General features: G+C 46.6%; 1 protein-coding gene across 1 annotated transcript in view; it reads right to left on the bottom strand.

Annotated features, from left to right (window-relative positions):
• The window catches only part of THSD4 (thrombospondin type 1 domain containing 4), a 576458-nt gene extending 551188 nt beyond the window's left edge, over positions 1 to 25270 (bottom strand). The window contains exon 1 of the mRNA XM_082443764.1: positions 25000 to 25270. The gene's annotated coding sequence lies outside the window, so the exon portion shown is untranslated. The remainder of the gene's footprint in view (positions 1 to 24999) is intronic.
• Between the last annotated feature and the right edge of the window lie 1539 nt (positions 25271 to 26809).

Here is a 26809-nt window from a genome sequence, read left to right as displayed (position 1 = left end):
CAAGCGAGTTCAAGAGAAGGAGAATCACTAGAGAGGGCTGGTCAGGTATCAGCAAGGAAGATGAGACTGAACATCAGCCCTTAGCCTATGTGGGTTACAAAAGAACAATCCAAAGAGTGCAAGAGTGTACACATTGTAAACTGAAAGACCTGGATCTAAGACCAATACCTCCATTTATTAAGCAGGTGACCTTAGGCAATTAACCCTTTTGGCTTTCAATTTCCTCATCTGTAAAATGGGGATACTGTCTATAACTACCTCATAGGTTTGTTGTGCATATCAGATATTTATTGAGACTCCAGGACCTAGGTGCTAGATACACACACACACACACACACACACACACACACACACACACGCCAGGCATGGTCCCTGCCTTCAAGGAAATTACATTCTACAATAAAATTTATAAAATATTTATAAAAATACATTGTGATAAGACCTATGGAAGCCAAGAAGAAAGTGCAAGGTGCCTCAAGAAAGTATACTGGGCAGTGGTCAGAGAAGGTCCCTCTGAGGAAGACCTTTATGCTGGGCCTTGAGGGGTGAGCGGGAGTCAGGCAGGTGAAGAGGGAGGGGGGCATCCCAGGGAGAGGGAATCGCACATGTAAAGGCACGTGAGGAACTGGGAGGAAGAAGGAAGGAAGTAGCATGGTGGGAACGTAGCAATCAAAGGAAACCCCGGGAAGAGCTGACCCCCTACTGAGAAGTAGAATCCCCAGAATGTGGAAAATGAATGGGTGAGGGGGGCAAGGGAAAGAGGTGTCAAAGGGGACTCCGTCCACCCCCTCCAGATTTCTGGTGGACTGAGGTAGCAAAAGGAGGTGCTAACTGAGCTTTTTTAGTTTTGTCAGGAAAGGAAGGGCAACGTTGAGGGAAGAGGGTGTGCTATAAGGCAGTGATTTCCAAATCTGACAAGAAGTCAACCAGAAAAACATCTTAAATGATCAGAACAGTTTGAAAATAGATTTACAACCACTGCTGATAACCATGAACCTCGTTCTGTGTATTTTGCCTTCAGATATTTGCTGATAATAGAATGAAGCCATCACAATTAGCATGTCACTTTAAAATATGGTTCCTTTCATCTTTATGTCACCCTTTTACAATTTATATTTTGAGTGTGTGTTTTATGTGGTCACATCATACATTGATAGGTTAAAAAAATAACCAAACATAGATTAGCGTTGTACGCTCAAACATTTTTTACTGATGGGGTGTGCAATCAAAAAACATTTGTGGAGGCCATTACTCTTGAGTGTTTTTTTGACCAACTTCTTGTCAGATTTGACTGGTCACTTTTATCTTATGAAATGGTTGATGAGCGGTATCCTGGCACAGCTGGTAGCAGCTCTGCCATTTCCTGATATTCACCTGGGTCTCTATGATTGTGATAGGGAAGAACAAATCTGACTCCATGTTGGATCTGTTTCTTTAACTTTTGTATTCTATTGCTTTTTCTACGAATTAATCACTCAAGGGATGTTGCCTAGAGCTTAAAGTATACATAATGGCCCATTCTCCAGGAACCCTGCCTCCCATGCCTGAATGTTAAGTTAAAATACCTTTGCTTAGCTCACAGGAAACTTCCTGACCAGGCCTACCTGTGAATGGCTGCAGGAAGATAGAAATTAACACATCCCCTGTGGAGTCTGGCCGGAACCAGGAAATATTTCTAACAACTTATCACTTTTTTTACTTTACCTCCTCACCTCCCCTTCTTTGTTCTATGAAAGGAACTGGCATCCAAACCTGGGTAAGATGGTTCTTTGGGACACGAGTCCACCGTCTTCTCGGTCTGCTGGCTTTCTGAATTAAGTCGCTATTCCTTGCCCCAGCAGCTCGTCTCTCGATTGATTGGCCTGTCCCGCAGTGTACAGTACGAGCCTGGACGTGCTAACATGATTACTATGTGCTAAGTCAGCTCTGCTTCTCAAACTGTGGGTCACAACTCATTAGTCTGTCATGAAATCAACCGCGTGAGTCACGACCTGCACTTTTTTAAATGAAATAGAAAAGAACAAAAAAGAAAGTACCAGCATTTATCACACACAGTGAGGCTAAGTAAGTATGTCTCACTGTGGCTACCGGTCAGGAAAGTTTAAAAGCCCTGGCTCTGGACGATCAGAAGGCACTGCAGGATTCTCACCGTGATGAAGGAGTAAAACTGTGAAGATGTGGCGAAGACACGTTATCCAAGCCCTGGGAAGCACCAGGAGAATTTTGACGAGATGGGGAAGAAAGAGCCCTTGTAGGTTCTGGAGCAGGGAGGGACCTGAGGAAAGTGAGGTTTCCTGAAAATCCATTTGGCAACAGCGCCGGGGATTGAGTAAACATGCTATCTGTGGAGCGAGTCACCTTTGGGGGTTTGCTCCTGTTGATTTATAACCTTTCTTGACAGTGAACAAAAAAATCGAACGATCTAGTTTCTGTTAAAACATATGTTCCCTGGCCGATGGAGGCCCCGCCGGCTCTCCTTTCCACAAAGACCCTGCAGGAAGGCTGGACAAGTCACCTGATTTGGTTCAGGCCAAAGTCACGGTCCCCACACACCTGGGGAACAGGAAGGATGTGACAGGAGGCACGAAGGCTTGGGATGGAGGGGACGGAAAGAGGGGCCACAACAGATGCAACCCAGGGCAGGAGCTGGCTTCCCTGACCCCAGAAGGGGCCACGGTGCCCTGGACATTGGCGCTGTTGTGCTGCCCCTTTCCCACAGGCCACCTCTGTGTATCCTTCCTGCCCCTTCTCTTCTTGGCCTGACCAGAACCCCTGGAAGACGCCCCCTGATTTCAGTGCACCCTAAAGAGAAGGGTCTGATCAGCCTCTCAGGTCTGGGTTCCGAAAGACCACCTCGCGGCCACATCCCAACCACAGACCCCAGATCCCCTTCCTGCCCTCCCTGCCGTCACGCATAGCCTTCTCCCCCTGAAATACTGTCTTCTTCCCCCAGAAATATTGTCTCTCAGAACCCCAGCCCACTGTGTGCAGCGTCCCCACCTGATTGGTCCCGTTGTCTGTGGACCAAAGTACCAGGATGTCGGCTTCCAACATCAATGCGTCCAACCTACTTTTGTCTTCCATTAACAGGAAAGTGGAAGAAAAGTCAAGAAAGTCAGGAATCCACTTATACTACACTACACACCTGATATGCGATATAAGCATGTTATTTAATTCTCATAGCAAAACTTAGGCCACACGACAGGTGGAGGGTAGGGCTTGGACTTGAATACAGACCACCAACCACAGGGCTTCTCCTCTTTTCACTTTATTAGACTCACTACCTCCCACCTGGTAGAGAATCATAGCTAGACACTCAACAAATGAAGGAATGGATGGGTGGATGCTACCCCAAGGGGACTGGGTGTACCTCACCTCTTTGCTGGGAGATGAAACATTTCAGGACATGACTTGACTGTGCCATGAACATCACCTACAGCAAAGTGAGCCAAGATGAGTAATTTAATAACCTATTATTTCAGGTAAGAATAATAATAATGTAGCTGGGCACTCAAGCAAACATCTACTGAGTGGTTACCATGTGTCAGATGGTTTTCTAAGTGCTTTATATTAACTCATTTTATCCTCACAACAACCCCATGAAGGAGGTACCGTTGAGAAATGGAGGTACAGAGAAGTTAAATAACTTTTCCAAAGTCACCCAGCTAGTAGGTGGGAAAGTCACAAGGCAAACCCAGGCAGCCTGAGCCCAGAGTTTATGCACTGAACCGTCATTGGATACTGCCTTCTACCCACACATGAACAGGGCTGGCTTAAAGGATCAAAACAGAGTCTGTGTCTGCTGCTGGCCCACATCTTTTCCCAGGTTTCATCTCGACTACTAGTTTAGAGATAAAGGAACACTCTGGGTCTCAATGGATACGCTGAATGGATTCCTCAAATCGCAACACATCAGAGTGGTCCCATGTCTCCTGTAGGGCTGGGACCAGTGATCCTGAAGTCCTTGAACATTTGTATGTGGGGCAATCAGGTTACCAGCTAATGAGCTTTCAATACCTATTGGGTTAGGAAGCTTCGTGCCAGATACTACATATGACAAGGGGGAGGGGGGAATCCCTGCCCTTGAGAAGCTTACACTCTTACTGAGGCAGACAAATAAATACAAAAATACATAAATGAATATTTCTTTCACAACGATACAATACCCTAGACTGAGTGCCCAATGGCTGGTACAGGCAAAAGGAATGCCAACAGTCCAAGGAAGTAAATAGCACAGTGGACTTTTATTATTAGCACTTACGTTATTCTTTTGAGAAAGAAATATGCTTTCTCAAAAGAGTCACCATTAACAATACGGTGGGCAAATTTGCCAGACAACAATGGGAGGTACAGGACAGGGTCTAGAAGCTTAAAAGAGAAGGGATTATCATCTCTTTTAACCGATACCGGGCATGCTCGCTCTATGTTCTGTTTACGCTTGTCCCTCACTGGATGGGGAGCTTCTCAAGGCCAGGGATAAGTTTATTCATCTTTTCATCTTTACTCATCTTTGCCTGGTACAGAGTGGCCCTGCAATAAAAGTTTGATGAATGAATGAAGGATGAACAGCATGTGTCTCCAATAGACTTTTACTTCTTAGGAAGCGGGCCCATGTCTGATTTCTCTCTAGGTGCTATTGCTGGTGCTCAGTGAATGGCTACAGACTGCCCTAGAGAAAGAACGAAGGCACCGGCCCACCGCAGATGTGTGCTGCCTCCACGGAGGGTCCGACCCTCCCAAGCCCTCTGCTGGCCATCACCACTCGCCACAGCCCTTTCAGGAAATCCTGCCTCAGGCAGCAGGGTATTCAGGAGAGCTGACCTTGGAGCCCCAGGCCCCCGGTCACCTTTCCAGTCTCCCCCCTACTGATCTGAGGCCAGCCAGAGGTATGTTCTCCTGACAATCCCACTGCTCTCAATCTCTGGCCTTTTCTCCCACCCCTTGCAAAGCCCATCCTTTTTTCCCATCACATTCAAACCCAGCCACAGAACTCATTTCTTCCCATTGAACCTCCATTCTGCAAACTGGTTGGCTTGCCCAGAGCATCCTGAAAACCCAGAGAATCTGAATTAGGTAAAAATGTGAAGAAGATCTTAAAACTCCCTGGATACTATTAAGCAAACACATTACAGTGGGTTTTATTAACTCATTAAAGGAAACACCTTACTTCTCCTTTCTTCCCTGGAGAAACTAGGTAATCAGCACAGATTAGTCACGCATTTCAATGCAAACTACATCATTTTCATGGTCATCAACATTGATGTGGTGTATATTTGCTTTCCGTCCTAAAAAACGCTTTCCAGGTAACTAAGGGAAACAGTCAAGGGTAGAAATAGCAGGCAGGCAAGATATTTTCAATAAATGAGCCATTTGTTCCTGCTTCTGTAGAGAGTTGCTTTTTCAATTTCGGATGACATGATACTGCAGATCGAAGGGAGAAATGCATTTGGAGTAAGGGCGCTTTCTCTTCTCCAAATATTACTTAGTCACTTGATTTACAGTACTTGATAAACTTGGTTAAATTTCTTTACTTCTGTGTAAGTCGCATACGCAGAACTCCAACCTAGCAACTGCCACAGTGTATCCTCATGATTTGTGCTTTCCTTTCCTCCCCATAACAGGACACTACAGAAGAGTAAAGACTTTTCTCAAAGACTTATTTTTTATATTCCTGGTGCCTAGAACAGCAGCTGGGGGCCCAATAGGTGTTCTGTGATGCAGAGAGAACTTAACATTCAATCTCACTCGGAGGACATTCTCTTCAAGCATGACCATACTACATTTCTAACGTACTGATGCCCAGCCCACAATCTGAATAGAGACTTTCCTGTTTTGTAGTGACTGCTAATTGTTTCTGAAATTAACACCATCAGTGACCTTCTCTGCCCTACTTGGACACACGAATAAACAGCCGTGATGTGATGCAGGCCACCCTACCTAGGAATCGAAGGTACCTAGAGGCAGATTCCAGCCTTCTTCCCCACTCAGACTCAACCTCTCCCCCGCATCCTCTGCCAAGAGTGATTTGCAATCCCTGGATTGTAGTCATCAAAGGAAACAAGATCAGACTTCCACAGCCTGAGCTCTGCACAGGAAACACAGATTTTCTGATGTGCTACCCAGGCCTTCTCCAAGGCGATGATGAATCTCATTTCAAAAAGCAATATATTCTCCAGCCACCTTTGGTCAAAGGCAGGTGGCCATGAGACTAATGGCAGCTTTGGCTCAGGCTGAGCTCCCCTCCTGGTCCACCTTCCCCTCCTTGTGATATAAGGTCCTGGCATCTCCAAATGGCCTCTTGGCACTCTGGCAAACACCTGTGTACATCTACGTATGCACCACACACACGTACACACACACATGTCGGGGAAGTGGGTATGCCACGTGCACTAACACTAAGAGACAAACTCACAGATAGCAAGCATCATATTCATCCACAAGATAGGTCTAGGTGAGACTTCAAGGCTGGGTGGAACATAGCTAATATGATAGTCTTTTAGAAAAAAACTGTCTCTACAATTGCACATGTTTATTGAGGAAAAATTGAAAACTACAGGAAAACATAAAGAGGAAAGCTATAATTACTCGTAGCCTCAGATTCCAGGTTAACCACTCTGAATGCTTTTGATGTTCTTCCTTCTGGTCTTTTTTCTGTGCTTAATGCTTAGCTATATTATCTATCTATTCTACATATACAAAATCACTTATACAGTTTTGCATTCTATTTTTGACTTTAAATCATAAACATCTCATTTAATCACTGTATAATAGCTCACCCCATGGAAGCTGGATAACATATCTAAGTAGTTCCCTTATTGTTGGAATTTGTGATGAGTGTCTTTATAGGAAATTCTTTATCTGTTTCTCTGCTTAGATCCTTATGGTAGATTCCTAAAACCAGAATCACTAAGCCAAAAGGTATGACTATTTAAGGTCCTTCTTACATATGGGTTGTTTTCAAAAAAAGCATATCCACCTAAAATCCCACTGTAGTGGATGAAATAAACACACTTGCCAATAATGTTAGCATTATAATCTTTTTTAAATTTGATCCATAATTAGTTAGGGTGGGCTAAGAGCTGCAACTAACCATCCCAGAGTTTCAAAGCCTTAACACAACAATAAGTTTTTGCTCAATTCATTGTCTGATGTGGCTTGGAAGGGGCACACTGCTCCACACAGGCATGCAGGCATCCAGGGACCCAGTCTCTTTTCATCTAGTGGCTCCACCATTGTCTAGAGCCTCGGAATCCTCAGCTGGTTTTTTTCTACTTTCCAGCCAGTGAACAAACAAGGGAAAAGAGAAAGCATGGGGGATTGAGCTAACAGCTTTGAGAAGCCATTAACAGATCACTGCCACTCATATTCTATTAGTCATATGGCCATACCTAACTGCAAGAGCGTGTGGAAAATGTGGTCTGTCCATACTCCCAGGAAACCTTTGAGTAAATAACTTTGCTTGGTACAGGGTGGGCATTCAGGCCAAAAAAAAAAAAAAAAAAAAAGGTAAATCATTTTAACTGTATTCCTTCAATTACTAGTAAAGTTGGAATCGTTTTTCATTTTTATTAGCCATGTGTACTATCTCTTCTGTGCATTTTTTACCTCTTTTGCCAGTTTTTCGGTAGAGCTCATAATGTTTTCAGTTGATTTTTAAGAAGCTGTTTCTATATTAAGGACATTGACCCTTATTTTGTCAAGTTCTTTCAGTTTGATTTTTGTCTTTTAATTTTGCTTGTAACTTTTATGCAAATAAGTTTTTATTTTGTCTTTAAATCTATCAATTATTTCCTTTGTGACTTTTCTGATTGACATCTCGTCACAGAATCACAAAGCACACAAAAACTGGGAGATTCCAACCCAACTCTCCAAATCCATTATTTTGTAATCATGATTCACAGATGAATAAACTGATTGCTCAATGAAATAAGCTGACTGGTGCAAAGTATCGCAGCTAATTAGAGGCAAAGCTCAGACTAGAGATTATTTTTATTGCAGTATAATTGCTTTACAATGTTGTGTTAGTTTCTGCTGTACAATGAAGTGAATCAGCTATATGTATACATATATCCCCTCCCTCTTGGACCTCCCTCCCACCCCACCCTCCCATCCCACCCATCTAGGTCATCGCAGAGCACCGAGCTGAGCTCCCTGTGCTTTATAGCAGGTTCCCACTAGCTATCCATTTTACACATGGTAGTGTATATATGTCAATCCTAATCTCCCAATTCGTCCCACCCTCCTCTTCCCCCCACCATGTCCACATCAGACTACGGATTTTTAATTTTTATTGAGCGTATAATACCTGACAGACTGCGCTGAACACTTTTCAAACATTACTTTACGAGGTAGGTGTTATTGATATATCCATTTTACACAGAAGGAAACTGAGGCGGCGAGCAGTGAAGCAGTGTGTCCGAGGTCACCAGAGGCAATATGCCCCTAGTAAAGGGCAGCAGCATGATGGAACCCAAGCCCACCTGCTGTCGAGTCCTGGCTTGTGTCAGCACTCCATTAAGCTGCCTCTCAGGTCCCCTGACACACTGCATCAGATACACATTTCCTGGAGAGCTGCTTGAGTTCACATTTACCGAGTGCACAACGCAGGCTGCAGCCTGGGCCCCGCCAGGGGAGCTGCTGTGTATGAGGTTGTGCTCTGCCCCATTCACTCCACCACAGCAGCTTTGGCCTTGAGTCCAGCATATCATCTCAGTGCCCCCATGCACTTACCCGTCCAGAACACATCCCGGCTCCGTGTGCCTCGGCCACCGTAAATCAGCCGGCCACACACTCTGCCCTTGGTGCTTCTGAACATCAGAGAGAAGGATTTGCCTTTTCCTGCTCAGCTCCTGGGGCTTCTGCATTGACATTTGAGTTATGTCATTATTTTTTTAAGCGATAGAAATCTAGTCAATGATTTGTAGCAATCACTGCTGTGCGGTGTAGGCTGAAAGGCTCATATATCCTTACAGAGGGAAGCAAAAACCCAGCAAATTAGTCTTATTTCCTTGACACAACTCTGTGATGGGCTGGTATTAGGTAAAGCTGAAATCGGGTGCCATGATTAAAAGATTATGATAATGAAAAACAGACAGCCATCTTGTGAATTAGGAAATATTTTCAAGGAAACCAAGAGAGGCAAGTCACTGGAGTCAAAGGTCACCCAAAGGTCAAGGGGGACAGTAAAAGACAATTGGGTTTAGCAAGAATAAAACCGTTACCGTACCCTTTTTCTTGAACCCAGTCGTCAGCAGCCATTTGCGTCTGTTCCCTGCCGGTCTCCTCTGTCTGCTCCCCCTGGGACCCAAACCAGGACTAGAAAAATATCAACCACAACCCATCCCCCGCTAATGAGCTCTGTACACTGGGTAAGCACTCTTACGCTCTGACCTCTTTGATTATTATCTCATGCAGAGGTCTCAAAAACCCAACATCTCAAGGCCTACCCTCTCATTCACACTGTTTTCCTGCACTTCTAGTTTCCTCCTGCTGATGGCCCACACGTGCTGAATGATAAAAGGACCTGGTCACCAGCTCCACACAAAGTCCTCTTCCTGTCGAGCTTTCCTACTTTGATGGTGGTATCACTATTCTTCCAATGAACAAAGCTCAAAGCCTACCTGGGCTTCTGTGATTTCCCCCTCCCATGAGCCCTAGACCCCATCTCTTGCCAGGTGTCAATTCTTTGTTTGTAACTGTCTCTCAGGTAAACCCTCCCCCCTCCTCTCCATCTACTACCAGCCTCTTCCAAATCACCATCCAGATCACTGCAGTAAGTGTTTCTCTGATTTCCCTATGCATCTTTGCCAAAAATCAGATGGGCACACCTCTAGGTTCTCTCTTCTGTCCCTCTGCCAACACCACACGGTCTTGATTACTGTGGCTATAAGTCTTGAAACCTGGGAGACTGACTCCTCCTACTTTCTTCTTTTTCAAAATTATTTTCGGAAGTTTGAGCATGACATATCTCAGTATGGATTTCTTTGGGTTTATCCTGTTCGGAATTTACTAAGCTCTTGAATCTGGAGGCTTGTGTCTCATCCTAACCTTGGGAAGTTTTCAGCAATTAGTCTATTGAGAACTTTTTCAGTCCTACCCTCTTTCCCCTCTACTGGGATTTCAAAGACCCAAGTGTCAGGTCCCCTGGGGATCTGCTCTTTTTCTCTTCCTCTCGTCTATTTTCTCTCTGTCGTTCAGACTGGGGAATGTTTATGGTTATGTCTTCAAATTCACTGATTCTTTCCTTTGTCATCTCCATTCTGCTGTATAGCCCAACCAGTGTGATTTTCTTTCGGTTACTGTCTTTTTCCATTCTAAAATGTTCATTTGGTTCTTCTTTATGCCTTTTGTTTCTTTGCTGAGACTTTATTTTTTTTCTCGTTTGTGTCAAGCATGTTCATAATTGCTCACTGAAGCATGTTTATGATGACTGCTTCAAAATCTTCCTCAGATAATTGCCACTTCCCTGTCACCTCAGTGTTGTCTCTTCTCATTAAGCCTGAGATCTCCATGCAACTTGGTGTGATGAGTGGTTTTCAATTAAAACCTGGACATTTTAGGTATTACGTTATGAGGCTCTAGAACTTACTTAAACCTTCCATTTTACCTGGCTTCCTCTGACACTGCTCCAGCTGAGGAAGGGGAATCCTACCTCATCACAGCCAGGTGGGGATAGAAGTCCAGGTTCCCCGCTTGGCCTCCTAAGGGGGGAGGAGGACTCGTCATTACTGCTGACGGGGGAGGGGGTTCCAGCTCCCCAACAAGTCTCCACTGATACTTCCCTGGCTGGGAGGGGTAGGAGGGCCACATCACTGTGCCTCACAAGGCCTCCACTGGCACCACTGGGGGAAGGCAGGGGGCAGGAGGGGATGCATGGCCTCGTTACTACTGGGTGGTGGTAAGAGTCCTGACTCTCCACTAGGCCTCCTCTGACCACCCAGTGGGGAGGGGCAAGGACGCCTTACTGCTGCTGGGTGGGAGTGAAAGTCCAGGCTCCCCACATGTCTCAGCTGAGAAATGGGCCCCCAGAAATGGCTATCATCATTCATTCAGGAGTGAGGAATTAGTGACCCCAGAGACAGAGTAGGATGGGTTACTGGAGATCAAATGGCAAAGCGGTGGCAGAGTCAGGACTCAATGTCTATGCCCTCGGCTCCAAGACCACTCGTCTATAAACCAAAGAGCTCCAAAAGCACAGGAAGAATGCCAGCCCCCTCCCCAACATAACAGTGCAAAATCTCACCGGCCAAAGGATAGTGGCTGCCTCTCTTCACATCCTGCCAGACCCCAGGCCAGAAAGCACACGTGGTTACGCACATCAGCCCCTGAACAACACAAACACACTCAAGACGGGCCTTCCATCCAACACACACAGCACAAGCACACTCGAGAGCCAAGAACCACAGCAGCACAGTCACCTTCGGGGCTGGTGGTCTCCCATCTGGAGAGAATCCTGGCTTTCCTACCGTTGGAATCTCTGAAACCAAGATACACCCAGGAGCCGTGGACCTCAGAGCAGCCAGCAGACCAGACGCCCCCCTCCTGGCTGGAGAGCTGGGTCTGCACCCAGCTGGAGGCGCCTGCTTTGGACCTGGGGCCTCTCTTCTGGCCCCGGCCGCGGTCTCAGCACAGCACTGCTTATTCTCCAGCAAGGGAAAGCTGGTGACCCGGGAGGGGAAACTGCTTTCTAACAGCCTTTGTTTTTGTTTCCATTTAAAAAGGTTAGTGACTTTACTGCATGTGGAAAGAACCAGAGTACCAATTTCAAAGAAGCTCAGCATGTTTTGGAGCTGACCAAATATACAGAACATTTGGGTGGGGAGGAAAAGAAAGGGAAAAGAGAGAACAAAGTTTATCCCACATTCACCATGTGCCAGACATACGCCTTGGTGCTCCTTCCCATGCTCCTACAACAACAATTCCAGCCAGAATCAAGCTCCAAACCCCTTACCATAGGCCATCAGACTGTCTAGAGGCAGGCAGAGCTGTTAGATTCTAGGATGGTACACAGTAATGATCAAAGTTATGGGATACAATTTGAACCACGAAATAGAATGATATAACTATTAATAAAGTCAATTGATGCCTACATTTCAAAACAATATGATTTAAATTTTAAAATTCGTTAGAATAACTTGCCTACATTGCTATCGCCCAGGCTGATAAATACCCACAATCTTTTGATAGAACCTGTGAACTTAGCTATACTCTTATGATCACTGGAACTTCTATGAGTGATTTTGTTGACTGCAGGGCTATTTTAACGTTCACTCTCTTTATTTTTTTTTTTAACATTCACTCAATTGAAAACAATTTTCAAATATTATAGTCATCTAGACCAGGGGTCAGCAAACGCTGGCTAGTGGGCCAGACCTGTCCCACGGCCTGCTCTTGTCACATTTTCAAATGGCTGAACAAATATCGAAGGAAGAATACTATTTTACTACGTGAAAATTATATGAAATTCAAATTGCAGCACGCGTAAATAAGGTTTTACAGCCCATTCTTTTCTGTATCGTCTATGGTTGCTTTTGTGCTCAAAAGGCAGAGCTGATTAGTTGCAACAAAGACCCTACAAAGCTGAAATATTAACTCACTGGCCCTTTACAAAAAAAGTTTGCTGACCTCTGATCTAGATGGTCTGTCAGATGGTGGTGCCGGATTGAAAACACACTGTGCTGATGACAGTGACAACCACCACCAGCAGCTTGGCTATTGAGGAAGCCAAACGACCGTCCTGAGATACCAAGTGGGCCGTTTACGAGCGAGCCCTCTGTGCAGTGTTGGTGATAACAGTGACAGCGTGAAAAGCCAACTTCAAGCAAAATTACGCATTCTGAGAATGCACCACGCACCCATGCACGCTCTGTACATTTATTCTCTGGGGAAAACCACAGTCTGAATGATGAGAGATCTGAATTCTGTGAGGTCTTCGAGAACGCAGCCCTCCCGTAAAACAGGCTTCCGCGTCCTCCCTCCCTTTCCCATGTTAGCGTGCGGCCCTTCTTAAGTCGCTGTGACCTCCCACCACTTTCAGTCTGATGCCCTTCTCCTGGGCCCCTGCCTTCCCTTTATCACACGCATCGTCTCCCCGCCTGGCCCCTCCAAGGCTGTAAGTGCCCCCCAAGGCAGGAATGCCAGCTCCTTTCTCTTGAAGGCGGACAGATGTCCCAGCGCCCATGAAGGCCCTTCGTTTCAAGAGAGGAACGAACAAACGCTGTCTCCTCTCACTCCGACAGCAGGTACAGTGATCATTAGTCCTTTTCACAAACGAGGAAACTGAAGCTGGAACAGGTTAAGCTGTTCACAGGCACTAAGTGACAAAGTCAGGACTGGAATTCACACCATTTACGATGGAGGGTCCTGCTGCCATGCGTGGCCAGGACTCAGAAAGTACTGGAAGCAGGGTGAATGGACGCAAGGCGAGGCCCACGCAGAACCACGAAAGCGTATTTGCACAATCTCAGAAGCCGCCAAGATCTTCCCCTTCACTATGCTTAGTGAAAGAAGCTAGTCACAAAAGACCACCTATCGTATGATGCCATTTATATGTGGACACCATACGAACACTGACATAATTTCCCTGCATGGAACTTGGAAAGTCCCAATTCGCAGCACCTCCTATATCCCTTGCAGGAGTGAGGTGTTGAGTTCCTCCCATGTTTCCCCGAGGAAAGAACAGTACCTAATAAGGAAGGGAAAAGGGAGGCCAAAATAAGCATCCATTCTGTTTCTGGGTTCTCTCACCTGGGCCTCCCAGGTGCCTTTTCTCTGAAGGCCCCTCAGCAGCATTAATGTTATTAGAACAGTTCCTGCTTTGGACCTAGTAATTAAATGACCGGGAACTGAATTTCCAAAATGGAACCTGAGATCAGAAAAACACAAAACAAAAGAGCAAATTGAACATTCAAGTTGGTAGTACTAATTTTTTGATGACGAAGAAACTAGAAACCACGCAGATCTCTAACGGAGGATGGGGAATGGTTAAGGAAACCGTGATGGGGCAAAATGATGGAAATGGTCACTAAGCTTAAAAATGGGAACCCCGACTATGTCAAGAGAAATGTTAACATAAAAATCATACAATGTGAAAAAGACACGCTTAAATTAAAATATAGGCAAATATCAAGGAGAAAACAATATGAGCAACTCGCGTACTATGCAGATATGTGGGGTGGGTCAGGGGGTACAGAGAAGGGAGGGGAGGAGGGAGGGAGAGGGGAACGGAGGGGTACTTCGGCAAAGTAACATGTACAGTAAAACTCAAGTTAAAATATTGCACAGTTGTGGAATTATATAGTTTTCTGGAAGGCCAATTTGATAATATGTATCAAATACCTTAAGAGTATTTATATCTTTTGCCCCAGAAGGAGCGCTATGCATTAATAGATGTACAAAAAATGCACAAAAGAAGCAGTTTTATTTATAAATAATATCGAAAAACTGAAAAAAACCAACATGTCCAAAATAGGGGACTGTTTAAGCAAACATTAATATTTTTTTAACATCTTTATTGGAGTATAATTGCTTTACAATGGTGTGTTAGTTTCTGCTTTATAACAAAGTGAATCAGCTATACATATACATACATCCCCATATCTCCTCCCTCTTGCGTCTCCCTCCCTCCCACCCTCCCTACCCTACCCCTCTAGGTGGACACACAGCACCGAGGAGCTGATCTCCCTGTGCTATGTGGCTGCTTCCCACTAGCTATCTATTTTACATTTGGTAGTGTATATATGTCCATGCCACTCTCTCACTTCGTCCCAGCTTACCCTTCCCCCTCCCTGTGTCCTCAAGTCCACTTTCTACGTCTGCGTCTTTATTCCTGTCCTGCCCCTAGGTTCTTCAGAACCTATTTTTTTTCTTTAGATTCCATATATATGTGTTAGCATACGGTATTTGTTTTTCTCTTTCTGACTTACTTCACTCTGTATGACAGACTCTAGGTCCATCCACCTCACTACAAATAACTCAATTTCATTTCTTTTTATGGCTGAGTAATATTCCATATATATGTGCCACATATTATATTCCACATATATATGTATATATGTGCCACATCTTCTTTATCCATTCATCTGTTGATGGACACTTAGGTTGCTTCCATGTCCTGGCTGTTGTAAATAGAGTTGCAATGAACATTGTGATACATGACTCTTTTTGAATTATGGTTTTCTCAGGGTATATGCCCGGTAGTGGGATTGCTGGGTCATATGGTAGTTCTATTTTTAGTTTTTTAAGGAACCTGCATACTGTTCTCCATAGTGGCTGTATCAATTTACATTCCCACCAACACTGCAAGAGGGTTTCCTTTTCTCCACACCCTCTCCAGCATTTATTGCTTGTAGACTTTTTGAGGATGGTCAGTCTGAATGGTGTGAGGTGATATCTCATTGTAGTTTTGATTTGCATTTCTCTAATGATTAGGGATGTTGAGCATCCTTTCATGTGTTGTTGGGAATCTGTATATCTTCTTTGGAGGAATGTCTATTTAGGTCTTCTGCCCATTTTTGGATTGAGTTATTTGTGTTTTTGATATTGAGCTGCATGAGCTGCTCATAAATTTTGCAGATTAGTCCTTTGTCAGTTGCTTCATTTGCAAATATTTTCTACCATTCTGAGGGTTGTCTTTTCATCTTGTTTATGGTTTCCTTTGCTGTGCAAAAGCTTTTAAGTTTCATTAGGTCCCATTTGTTTATTTTTGTTTTTATTTCCATTTCTCTAGGAGCTGGGTCAAAAAGGATCTTGCTGTGATTTATGTCATAGAGTGTTCTGCCTATGGTTTCCTCTAAGAGTTTTACAGTGTCTGGCCTTAGATTTAGGTCCTTAATCCACGTTGAGTTTATTTTTGTGTATGGTGTTAGGGAGTGCTCTAATTTCATTCTTTTACATGTAGCTGTCCAGTTTTCCCAGCACCACTCTTTGAAGACACTGTCTTTTCTCCATTGTATATTCTTGCCTCCTTTATCAGAAACAAGGTGACCATATGTATGTGGGTTTATCTCTGGGCTTTCTATCCTGTTCCATTGATCTATATTTCTGTTTTTGTGCCAGTACCATACTGTCTTGATTACCGTAGCTTTGTAGTATAGTGTGAAGTCCAGAAGCTTGATTCCTCCAGCTCCATTTTTCTTTCTCAAGATTGCTTTGGCTATTCGGGGTCTTTTGTGTTTCCATACAAATTGTGCAATTTCTTGTTCTAGTTCTGTGAAAAATGCCAGTGGTAGTTTGATAGGGATTGCATTGAATCTGTAGATTGCTTTGGGTAGTATAGTCATTTTCACAATGTTGATTCTTCCAATCCAAGAACATGGTATATGTCTCCATCTGTTTGTATCATCTTTAATCTCTTTCATCAGTGTCTTATAGTTTTCTGCATACAGGTCTTCTGTCTCCTTAGGTAGGTTTATTCCTAGGTATTGTATTCTTTTTGTTGCAATGGTAAATGGGAGTGTTTCCTTAATTTCTCTTTCAGATTTTTCATCATTAGTGTATCAGAATGCAAGAGATTTCTGTGCATTACTTTTGTATCCTGCAACTTTACCAAATTCATTGATTAGCTCTAGTAGTTTTCTGGTAGCATCTTTAGGATTCTCTATGTATAGTATCATGTCATCTGCAAACAGTGATAGCTTTATTTCTTCTTTTCCAATTTGGATCCCTTTTATTTCTTTTTCTTCTCTGATTGCTCTGGCTAAAACTTCCAAAACTATGTTGAATAATAGCGGTGAGAGTGGGCAACCTTGTCTTGTTCCTGATCTTAGTGGAAATGGTTTCAGTTTTTCACCACTGAGAATGATGTTGGCTGTGGGTTTGTCATATATGGCCATTATTATGTTGAGGTAAGTTCCCTCTATGCCTACTTTCTGTAGGGTTTTTATCAAAAATCGAACAGTAATATTTTTAAAAAATACACTGCAGTCATTTAAAAAATCATGTCTTGGAAGAATATCGAATGTTTGGTACAGAAGGAAAATGTTTATGATGAATTATTAAGTGAAAAAAGTAGTGAACAAAACAATATGTTTAACATAATACTAATTTTATAAAAGTGTGTGTGGGCAGGGTGAGAGAGAGAGAGAAAGACACCAGGAAGATACACATTCAAAATAATGGTCATCATTGGTTGGGAAATTATGGTTGATTTTTATTTTTCTTCTTTGTGTTTTCTGTATTTTCTAAGTTTTCTGCAATAAATATATCTTACCTTTGTAATCAGAAAAAAATGAAGTGTTATATCTAGAAACTTAAAAAGCAAATCAGCAGTGCCGTTATCAGCAAACAGCTTTTGACACTGGGGTCCACGTGGAGTTAAAAGCGATGCAGCAGACTGTGCAGGGGCTAAACTGCCTATACTGTACCGAAACCAGGCAGACTGTGGCAAAGACAGCTCCAAAACCCTCCAGCCCGCCTCTCCCAGCCAGGGGTCCATGGCACCCACATGGCCTCTCCAGGGCACATCTCAATAGGCTTTGCCAGTGGCACAAGCCAAGGGCAGCACAAGTGCCTGGAGGAGAGAAGCTGGGCATCCCTGCTACTCCCAGACGTGGGAACCCAGCCAACCTCCCTCCCGCCTCCGCCTCCACACACTCAGGCAGCCGTACTCACTCCACCTGCTCCCATATTCACGGTTCTTTCACACCTGCCCACAGTAAAAAATGAGCCCCCCTTTGTGCTACATCTGTTTTGCGATTGTAACTCCACCCCTTCTCTAAGCAAAATAGTCAGCCTTACTTTTTCGTTTAAGTGGGTTACACAGCAATAAAAAGGAATGAAGCACTGATACATGCTTCAACATGGACAAACCCTGGAAACGTTATTCTTAGTGAAAGAAGTCAGTCACAAAAGACCATGTATTATATGATTCCATTTATATAAAATGTCCAGAATCCACAGAGACAGAAGGTAGAGTCATGGTTTCCACGGGCTGGGAGAGGAAGGAGTGGGGAATGACTTCTAATGGGTACAGAATTTCTTTTAGGGGTGCTGAAAATATTCTGGAATTAGATCATGGTGATGGTGGCACAACTTTGTGAATAAAGTAAAAACCACTGAATTGTGGCAGATGACTTGGAATTCAAATATCACTCTGACATCCACTTGCTGTGTGAGCCCATGTAATTTCCTTAACCTCTCTGAGCCTCAGTTTTCTAGGCTGTACAACAAGGAGAATATTGTCTAGCTTACATGGATTGTTGAGAGGCTTAAATAAGCTCATGCAGGTAAATCCCAGCACCTGACACAGAGCTCCATAAACAGCAGTTCCCTCTCCCTTAGCTGGCCAGAAGATCCTTTGAACTTCAAGCAGAATGAAACCCTGGACTAATAAGAACCTACTGTATAGCTCAAGGAACTCTACTCAATACTCTGTAATGACCTATATGGGAAAAAAAATCTAAACAAGAGTGGATATATGTATATGTATAACTGATTCACATTGCTGTACAGCAGAAACTAACACAACATCATAAATCAACTATACTCCTATAAAAATTAATCAAAAAAAAAAAAAAGAATGAAACCCTGGGCCTTGACTAAAGCATCACTAAAGTCAAGCAGGACCTGAGTACTCGTCTGTTCTGGAAAAGACACTAAACAGAGCTAGAGGCTAGGATGTCGGCGCATACCCTGTAACGAGACTTCAAAACTTGCAGACACACAGCTCCACTCCCGAGGCTCACCTTATAACCAGCAATAAACTCTCCGCCTCCACCGACAGTCTCAAAGAGCCTCATGTCCACTGTCGGGTGGGACCCTCTCGACCATTAGATAAGTGTTGCTATTCTTAGCATCAATCAAGGATGAAGCAACCAGAGCTCAAAGAAACCAGAAGAAGGGGTAGAGCCGTGATTTGCACCCAGGTCAGACTGTCTCCACGGCTCCTAATTTTGCTTTCAAGGCAGCTGCCCTCCCTACTCTCAGCCACTTTTCTCCGGGCTGTCAGGTCACAGCGAGGCTGGCTGCGGGCAGCGCTGGCGTGGAAGGGCCGTGCCACCACAGGACCAGGCAGGTGTCACTCCCCAGTCCACCAGCTCTGGCCGCCAAGCATGGAGGCAGGGGTGGGGGGGGGAGGAGTGGACTCAAAAGGGCAGCTGAAGGCCAGGGAGCCAGTAGCAAAGGGAGGGGCGAGAGGGACCAGAATTCAAGGCATGTGAGGGTTAGAGGTCAAACAATCGAGATCAATCACCCTAAGCAAATGTGAGAGGTGTGGAAGAGAAGCTGCTTACATCCTTCCCAGAGAGGGGAGAAAAAAGTGATGTCTAACCTTCACATGGCACAGCCACGTGCCTGAGGCTGTTTTGAGCTTTTTACGTTCTCATGACTCTCACCCATAGTATGTATGTATGTATGTATTATTATGCCCATTTTACAGATGGGAAGACTTACAGCACAAGAGGTTAAGGAACTGTTCAGGGCCCCCCAGCATGGCTGAGTCAAGGCCTGAACTCAGGGAGCCGGCTCGGGAGGGCTCCCACCCTCAGCTGCCTGACCCGGGGAAGGAGGTGGACCCGCTGCCGAAGACGGTGTCCAGCCAGTGGCAGACTCCCTTCTCCATCCTCCTCGAAATGACAAGGGATCAGAGGCACTGTGCTACAGAAGGAAAAGTCTGTTTGGCAACTACAAATCTGTGACGTGCTGATATGATCGGAAGGTTTCCAAGAAGGAAGCAGGTAGAGCCGCCTCCCTGCAGTCCGCGTATCCATTTGCATAAGAAATTAACCTGAGCCTCCAAGAAAAATGGTCAAGTCAAAGACGTCACTTGTCTCACCCTGCTGCTCTCCCCTCAGAGTCATGTGGCTGCGTCCCTGCCGTAAATCAAAGGCCAAGCTCCCCTTTCATCAGATGCCTACAGATAATTCCCTTGCGATTTCCCTGCTGGGGCTCAGAGGGCCACAACCTAAAGGGTTAACATCTCATTTCCTCTCATCTTTCAAGCCTTAATCCCCATCCTGAGCTGGGTGCATTCCAAGCCCACCTGGAGCAGGTCATGACGAGCCCCAGCCCACGGCTGGCCCTTCATTTCCCCTGGCAGGAGATTAGATGGGGTGCCCATTAATCACTCATTATTTGGGTCCTTGCTGCTGGCCAGCCCTAGGGCAGACGGCCAGCTGTCTGGGAGGGTTGCCCAGCCCAGGTCGTGGGCTGCCTGATGCCACCCTTCTGGGACAAGTGTAGTGTAAGCAGGCTCTCCGGACCACGCCCGAGAGGAGAGGGGTTAAGGGAGAACACTGCCGGGGTACTGCTCGGTGATCCGCTTGAGTAAGGCTCCTGGGAGAAGAGAGCGTGCACAGTACGTTCAGGGAAAGGATTAGGGAAAAAGAAAAAGAGATAAGCAGAAAGAGACCACTCTCCCGGGACAAGTAACCATCAATAAAAGCAAACTGCTGCCTACCTGTTTCTTAGGTCCTTCTTAGAGGAAACTAAACGGAAATTGGAGGAAGGAAATGAAGAGGGAAGAGGATGTTGAATGGATAATTCTTCTTCATCATCATCATCATCACTATTATTACTGCACAGCTGGAGGTGTTCATCTCCTGGGTTTGAATATAAGGTTGCAATATTCAGCCCTTCAGACACAAACTCCCTGGACCTGACGGGGCCTGAGATGACGTACTTTTTCTAGAGCTCATCTATTGAGCACCAATTGCCTGCCAAGTGCTGACTGGGTACAGAGCAGTTAAATGGGATGAGAACTGACACCGGGCACCCACTAGGTGCCGGGCCTTTGCTTAATGCCCCGTGTGCCTGTGCACCAGTCCCTACACCAGCCCTCCAGGATGTGGCCATCCTTTGTTACAGATGGGGAAAGCAAGCCTAGAGGTGGGAGGGTGCAAAATAAAGGCCTGTAGAATGAAGGAGATGTGTCAGTGACCAGACCCCGCTCCGGGAAAGGAGGTGGGACTCACCACGCCCACATGCTCAGCCCTGCTTGGGGAGTCCCAGGCCACTGTCACCTCAGGCAACTTGGGTCTCCAAACCAATCCACCCTGGTCCCTCTCCCTCAGCACATGCTCAGGCCCAGAAATACACTCACAGTGAGCCTGATGGGGAGAGGTGGGGAGCATGCCTTCAGGACTGAACTGAAGACCCCCTTGACCAAAAGGGGGCTCTGCTCCATGGCTCACTCCTTAAGAGTCAAGGTCAAGGCCTCTGTTAAAAAGGACGTGTTACCTGGGATCCAGTGGCTAATTAACTCACCACCTGTCATTAGAACCTCATTGTAAAGGCAGCCTAGGGCAGTGGTCCTCAAACCTGAGCGTGCAGAATTACCTGAGGCTCTCTTTAAAATGCTCATTCTCCCAGGCCCTGCCTCCACCCTGGAATCTGGTTTTTTTCCCCACCAGATCCTAATTCTGATTCAGGTGTTCTGAAAACAACCCTTTCAGGAAACAGTGATATAGTGGAAAGAGCACCAGACTTAGGAAGCTGGGTTCTAAGACTTAGATTCAAAACCTGAGTTGTTGACCTCAGGCAAGTAAGCGGAGTTTCCTTCCTCGTAAAATGCAGATGATACTGTGTCTGTCACAGGTTGCTGGAAGGATGAAAGCATCAAGCCCAGCACACACACAGGGCTCATTAAACATGACCTGAAAGAGTTCATCAGGCCAGCAAGGCTCCAGAAACCGGAGAAGTCAGTTTTGATGGGTTGGAGAAAGCAAAGAAGGCAAATCAGGCCCAAGATGAGGGGTGGCCCAGCATCAGCGCACAGGTCAAGCAGAGGGGAGTGAAGAGGGGGAATCCTGAAAGAGGGCAAGAGTCAGCAAAGCGGCCTCAAGGCAGAGCCTCGCACTGAAGCTCCCCTCCCAGTGGCAGACTGGGCCCTGCGTGAGCAATTGGCACAGCATTTCTAAACCATTACCTTCAAAGAGAAGCCAGCCAATAAACACACATGCAACCTTTAGATCTGCACATATGTAAATAAATATCACGATTCTGCACACACACACACACACGAAGAAAGATAAAAGGTGGGACAAGTGGAGAGAAGAAGAGAAAGGAGGGAAAAGTAAAATGGAAGGTCAAAGCCAGTCACATTTTCAAGTTCGCTGGTGCTGGCAACGTGCTGGAACTGTGCCCCACGGCCCGGGAGAGGCCCTAGGAACAGAAACCCAGGAGCTGCTCTGGAGAAACTTTGGGGTGGCTGGGGAGATGCGGCTTGCCCACTAGGACATGTCCAGGCTGAATACAGAGACAGTGCAAAGAATGCAGGGGAACACATAAAATGGGTTCATGGAAGAGAGGGATGGGCGTGTGCAAGAAGGGCTGGGATCCACTTCCTGGCAAAATTTAGACCAGCAGAGGGGAAATCTGCATTTCTGAGCTGGGGGTAGGGGACATACAAGACCACAATAAAAAGAACAGGTAAGTGGAGTGAAGGATTTCAGGCAGGGAAGAGTTGGGCTGCTCTTGGATCAATAAGGTAGACACAAATTAAGGCAAGTTTGAAACATCCAGATGAAGAATGGCCTTGATGCCACCATGTCCATACCAACACTTTCACATCTCTAGGTCTTTGCTCAGGCTCTTCCCTTTGCCTGCCATGCTTCCCCTCCTTCCAGCCTTTCCCATCTCCTTGAACTCCTCCCCATGCTTCAAAGCCCAGCAGAAATTGTCCTAGCTCTTCCCATGCAGGAAAATATTTCTCCCTCATCTGTGTCTCCTTGATGTTTTGCACACTCCCAATGTTTTGCTTTGTTTTGTGGTTCTTTCTTTACATCTCTTTCTCTCCCAGGTGGCTATACATCATCTGCTAGCCTGTCAACAAATCAAGGGCAAGGATATTGTCTTGTTCTTGGTTTAAGCCTCAGCATGTAGTAACACTCCCTGGAACACAGCAGACCCCCAAAAATATTGGCTGGAGAAGACTTAAATAGAAGTGAATACTGGGGAGCCATTGTGATTTCTTAAAAGAAGTGATGTGGTGCAATCAGAATTTTAGGAATATTAATCTGTCAGCATGAAAGATGATGGATAAAATGAAGAAAGGGACTCGTGGCCAGAAGTCAAGAGGGGAGACTCTTACTGTAACGCGGACATGGTTTAAGGAGGGAGCAGAGGGAATGGAGACAGGAAGATAATTTCCTGGATACCACAGAAGAACGTGGATGGGACTTGGTAATGAATTAGCTATAAATGAGGGGGCTGGGATGCGGAGTCTGGTGCCCTCAAACATAGAAACTCCCAGCCAACTGGGAGAAAGGTGGTACCATGGAGAGAAACGTTGGGGGATGGAGAAGGATAGGCAATCAGTACCCAGACTCTCTTTAGGATAACTGATTACAATCACAATAAGCATTTCTAGGTCAACAACAACCCTCCAAGTCAAAATATCCAATCCTGATCTTATGCCCAAACTCTAGGCTGTATTTTATTTATTTTTTCCTAACAGCCAACTGGAACCACTTCTTCATGGCAGGGGAGACTGAAATGAAGATAAGACCAAGCTGGCACCCTGCTGGGTGCTGGGCATGGAGGAGACCACACAAGCTCATCTGGCCAGCCCTTCCCACAAGAGGCCACCCGAGTTGCTTGTTCACTAGGGCCTCCAGTATTCTGATCACCCAAACTTGTTTCCGGGACCTCTGGGAAATCCCTGTTCCAGCCCTGCAGAGGTTTATAGGAAAGTCCCAGGACTCCTGTCTGCTTCCTTGCATTAATTTCAGGGCTAGGATTTTGTTTTCTAAAGGAATTCAACTATGGTGCCAACAAAAATCTATAGGAATTGAGTAGCACTGTATTTAAATCACCTTTTTAAAATGTTTGCTTCTTTGTATTTTGAGACCCAATAAAATCCTATTAAGCCCAACCACTTCATTACTTTTATCAGTGAAGGAAAAGACATATGCAGGTTATACAGGTTTTAAGAGCTGTGTGATCTTTGAAAAATCTTTAGACTCTTTTGTATCTGGGTGCCTTCAGCTGCGAAAGGACAGTTGGAGGAGATGATTCCGTAGACCTCTCTCAGGTCTCTATTTCTCTTTTTCCAAATTCCAACAGGCATCCCATGATCGCTTTGGCTACCCAGGACCAAGGCTTCAGATTCACTTACTGCCTGCCAAGGGACAAAGGGCTGCGTGGTGGGGGTCACAGAGGAGACAGGAAGAGGCGCAGGCACGCACACTCGCCAGGCAGTAGTGGAGGCACGGGCAGGGGGGTGGGGCGCGCGGCTGGCTGTGGACTGCTTAAGGAGACCCCAGACCCCACAAATTCCCGATGCTAAGTGGGCCTGAGAACGACCTGAAAGCCTCTTCCCAACTTAGGGCTGATGTTATTTCAAAGAAAACAATATTAACTTCCAGATCGCTAAAGCTCCAGAGTGGGCTAGTTCTGTAAAAGCTAATTCTACAAGCGCGCCAAGGGACTGCAGGTACTTGGGCTACACTTGAGGAAGTGTCCGGAGTTGGCGGAAACCGCCCATCCACTCCGGCTCCCAGAGGCGCTAGGTTGCAGCGGTTTAGCTGAGACACACACACACACACACAGATGTGAGGCTTTCTAGAAAACGATGTGGCCGAGGCCCCAGGCTGGGTCTCGACGCGCGCCGACCGAAACTCGACCCTCTCTCCGGCCCCGGGCAGGAGGTTGGCGAGGCCGGCGCGGGGTCGCGCGGGCTGGGTGTTCACTCGCCGGTCCCCATCTGCCGCAACCAAGAGAGCTCGGGGCCCCGACTCCAGGACGGCCAAGGTTGACTGTCCCTAGAGTTTCCAAGTAGGAGGGTGGAGGGGTGAGTGCTGCTGCTGGGACAGAGCAAGTCCCCCAGGAAAAGAAGAGGACAGAAGGAGGCGCAGCCGTCGGCACGAACTAGGCGCGCGCTGGCTCCCCCAGCCTGGTTCGGACGCAGCCCCCCGGCGCCCCCGACACACCCACTGCGCCCCGCCACCCGCGCCAGCCCGCCCGGCGGTCCAGAGGGGCCCCGAGAGGCTGGCAGCGGCCGGGCCGGGTCGGGACCCCGCGGGCTGGGCGCAGGGGGCGCGCGGCGCGGGCAGCTCGGCTCACCTGGCGGTCCGTGTCCCGGAGCGGCCGGTGGACGCCTCGCCTCGCCCCCGCGTGGTTCCCGGCGCCGGGCAGCCCCGAGCGCGCCGCATGGACGGCCGCCGCCCCCGCCCCGCGCCCGTCCTGCACGGGCTCCCGCTGCGCCCGGGTTCCGCGTCGGGCTGCGCGGGCTGCCAGAGGCTCGGGTGCGCGCGGAGAACTCTGGCTCTGAGTTTGCGATCCCGAGAGCCGGGATCCGCGCTCCCTCGGTCCCTCCTCCCTCCCCCACTCGCGGCCTCCTGCTGTCATCTGGAGCCGCTCCTGACGCCCCCTGGCGGCCGCCTCGGGAAGCACCGGCCCCCAACCCACCCTCACTCCCCAGAGGGGCCCCTTAACAAGGATGAGCGCCACCGATCCCTGGGCGAGAGAGGACAGACATCATCCCGTAGAGGGGAGGACAGTCTAGACCAAGGAAAGGAGGGAGGAGGGTGGCGAGATTGGAAGGAAGAGCGGTCCGGGCTGGCCAAGTAAGAGGAAAAAGGGGTGAGACCAGGAGGTAATTAAACTAGGGCCAGATGGTGGAAGGCCTTGAATTCCGCGCTAATCTTATCCAGAGGTTTGTGGGAGCCATTGAAGGACTGAGGCACAGGAGGGATGGGGGCATCCTTGCGTTTTGGGACCACCATTCTGGCTACAAGAGGGTGAGGATGAGGCTGAAGCAGGGAGCCAGCAAAAAAATTTTTGCTGTAAACAAGAGCGGAGAAGAAGGCAGTGACTATAAGGGCAGCGAAAGAAGAGCCCTCCTGTAAAGGGCACACAGTCACACGAGCACACTCACACACAAGATAAGACTCACTGGGCTCCTTCTAAAGGCAAGGGACAAAGGACAAGAGCCCTCCACATTCTAACTAGGGTTAGACAGCATGGGGGAGAGAGAAAACACGCTTCTGACAGCCAGAGGGATTCGGCATTTTTCTTGTCTTAGGGTGATACTGTATCCCCCCACACAGAAAAAAACCTGCTGCAAAACAGTAATAATAAAAATCAAACTTTGATCTGTATATACAAGCCCTTCTTTTTACTAACTGGCAAATATCGTCCCAGAGAGGGCATGACCAAAATTACCCAGCTAGCTAATGGCCGGAAAATTACTAGAGCCCAGTTTCTTGGTTCCTAATGCAGTGCTACATTCTTTCAATTCAAATGGAGGCATTTAGAGCTAGTGAAGTAGGAAATAGAATGACTGTGAGAAAATGTCCCTCCTCTCCCAGGAGGGGGTAAGGGTGACCTTAAATATTTGAAGAGGTTGTCCAGCTACAGGTAGACTCCCTAAATGAGGCAGCCTGTTTGATTACGACTGCCTCCAAAGCCTGCCTGCAGGAGTTGTTTTGAAAGTGCAGGTGCACGGGTGGGACAATGAAGGTGGCAGTAGAATGTAAGCTCCCTGCCCCAGAGCCAGGCCGAACCAGGGACCGGTGTGGTGTGTGGGAGGAGAAAGGAGAGCAGCGGGGCAGATAGCTCCAAGGGAAATAAACTAACAAAAGAGAATGCGACAACCCAAGAGATTAGGCCAAAGAAAATCACCAACTTTGAGTGCCAGCTACTGGCCTGGAGCCTAGGCAGAGCCAGTTCTCCCTGATTCAAGCTAGTTCAAATAGGATGAAATAATTCCATACTCCCTCAAACAGATTCTGATTGGAGGCACAGTGGGATTAAATTAATTCTGAGTGTCATGAGTCCCTTGGGTCCAGATTAAGTGGCTCTAACAGCTCTGACCAGTTTAAAACATTTAAAATGATAGAAAAATTATACAACATTGGGATATACTTAATGT

The sequence above is a fragment of the Balaenoptera physalus genome (genome assembly GCF_965194825.1).
Source record: "Balaenoptera physalus genome assembly, chromosome: 2".
Classification (NCBI taxonomy): domain Eukaryota; kingdom Metazoa; phylum Chordata; class Mammalia; order Artiodactyla; family Balaenopteridae; genus Balaenoptera; species Balaenoptera physalus.
Note: the sequence above shows the minus strand (reverse complement) of the source record. Positions and strands in the feature narration are given on the sequence as shown.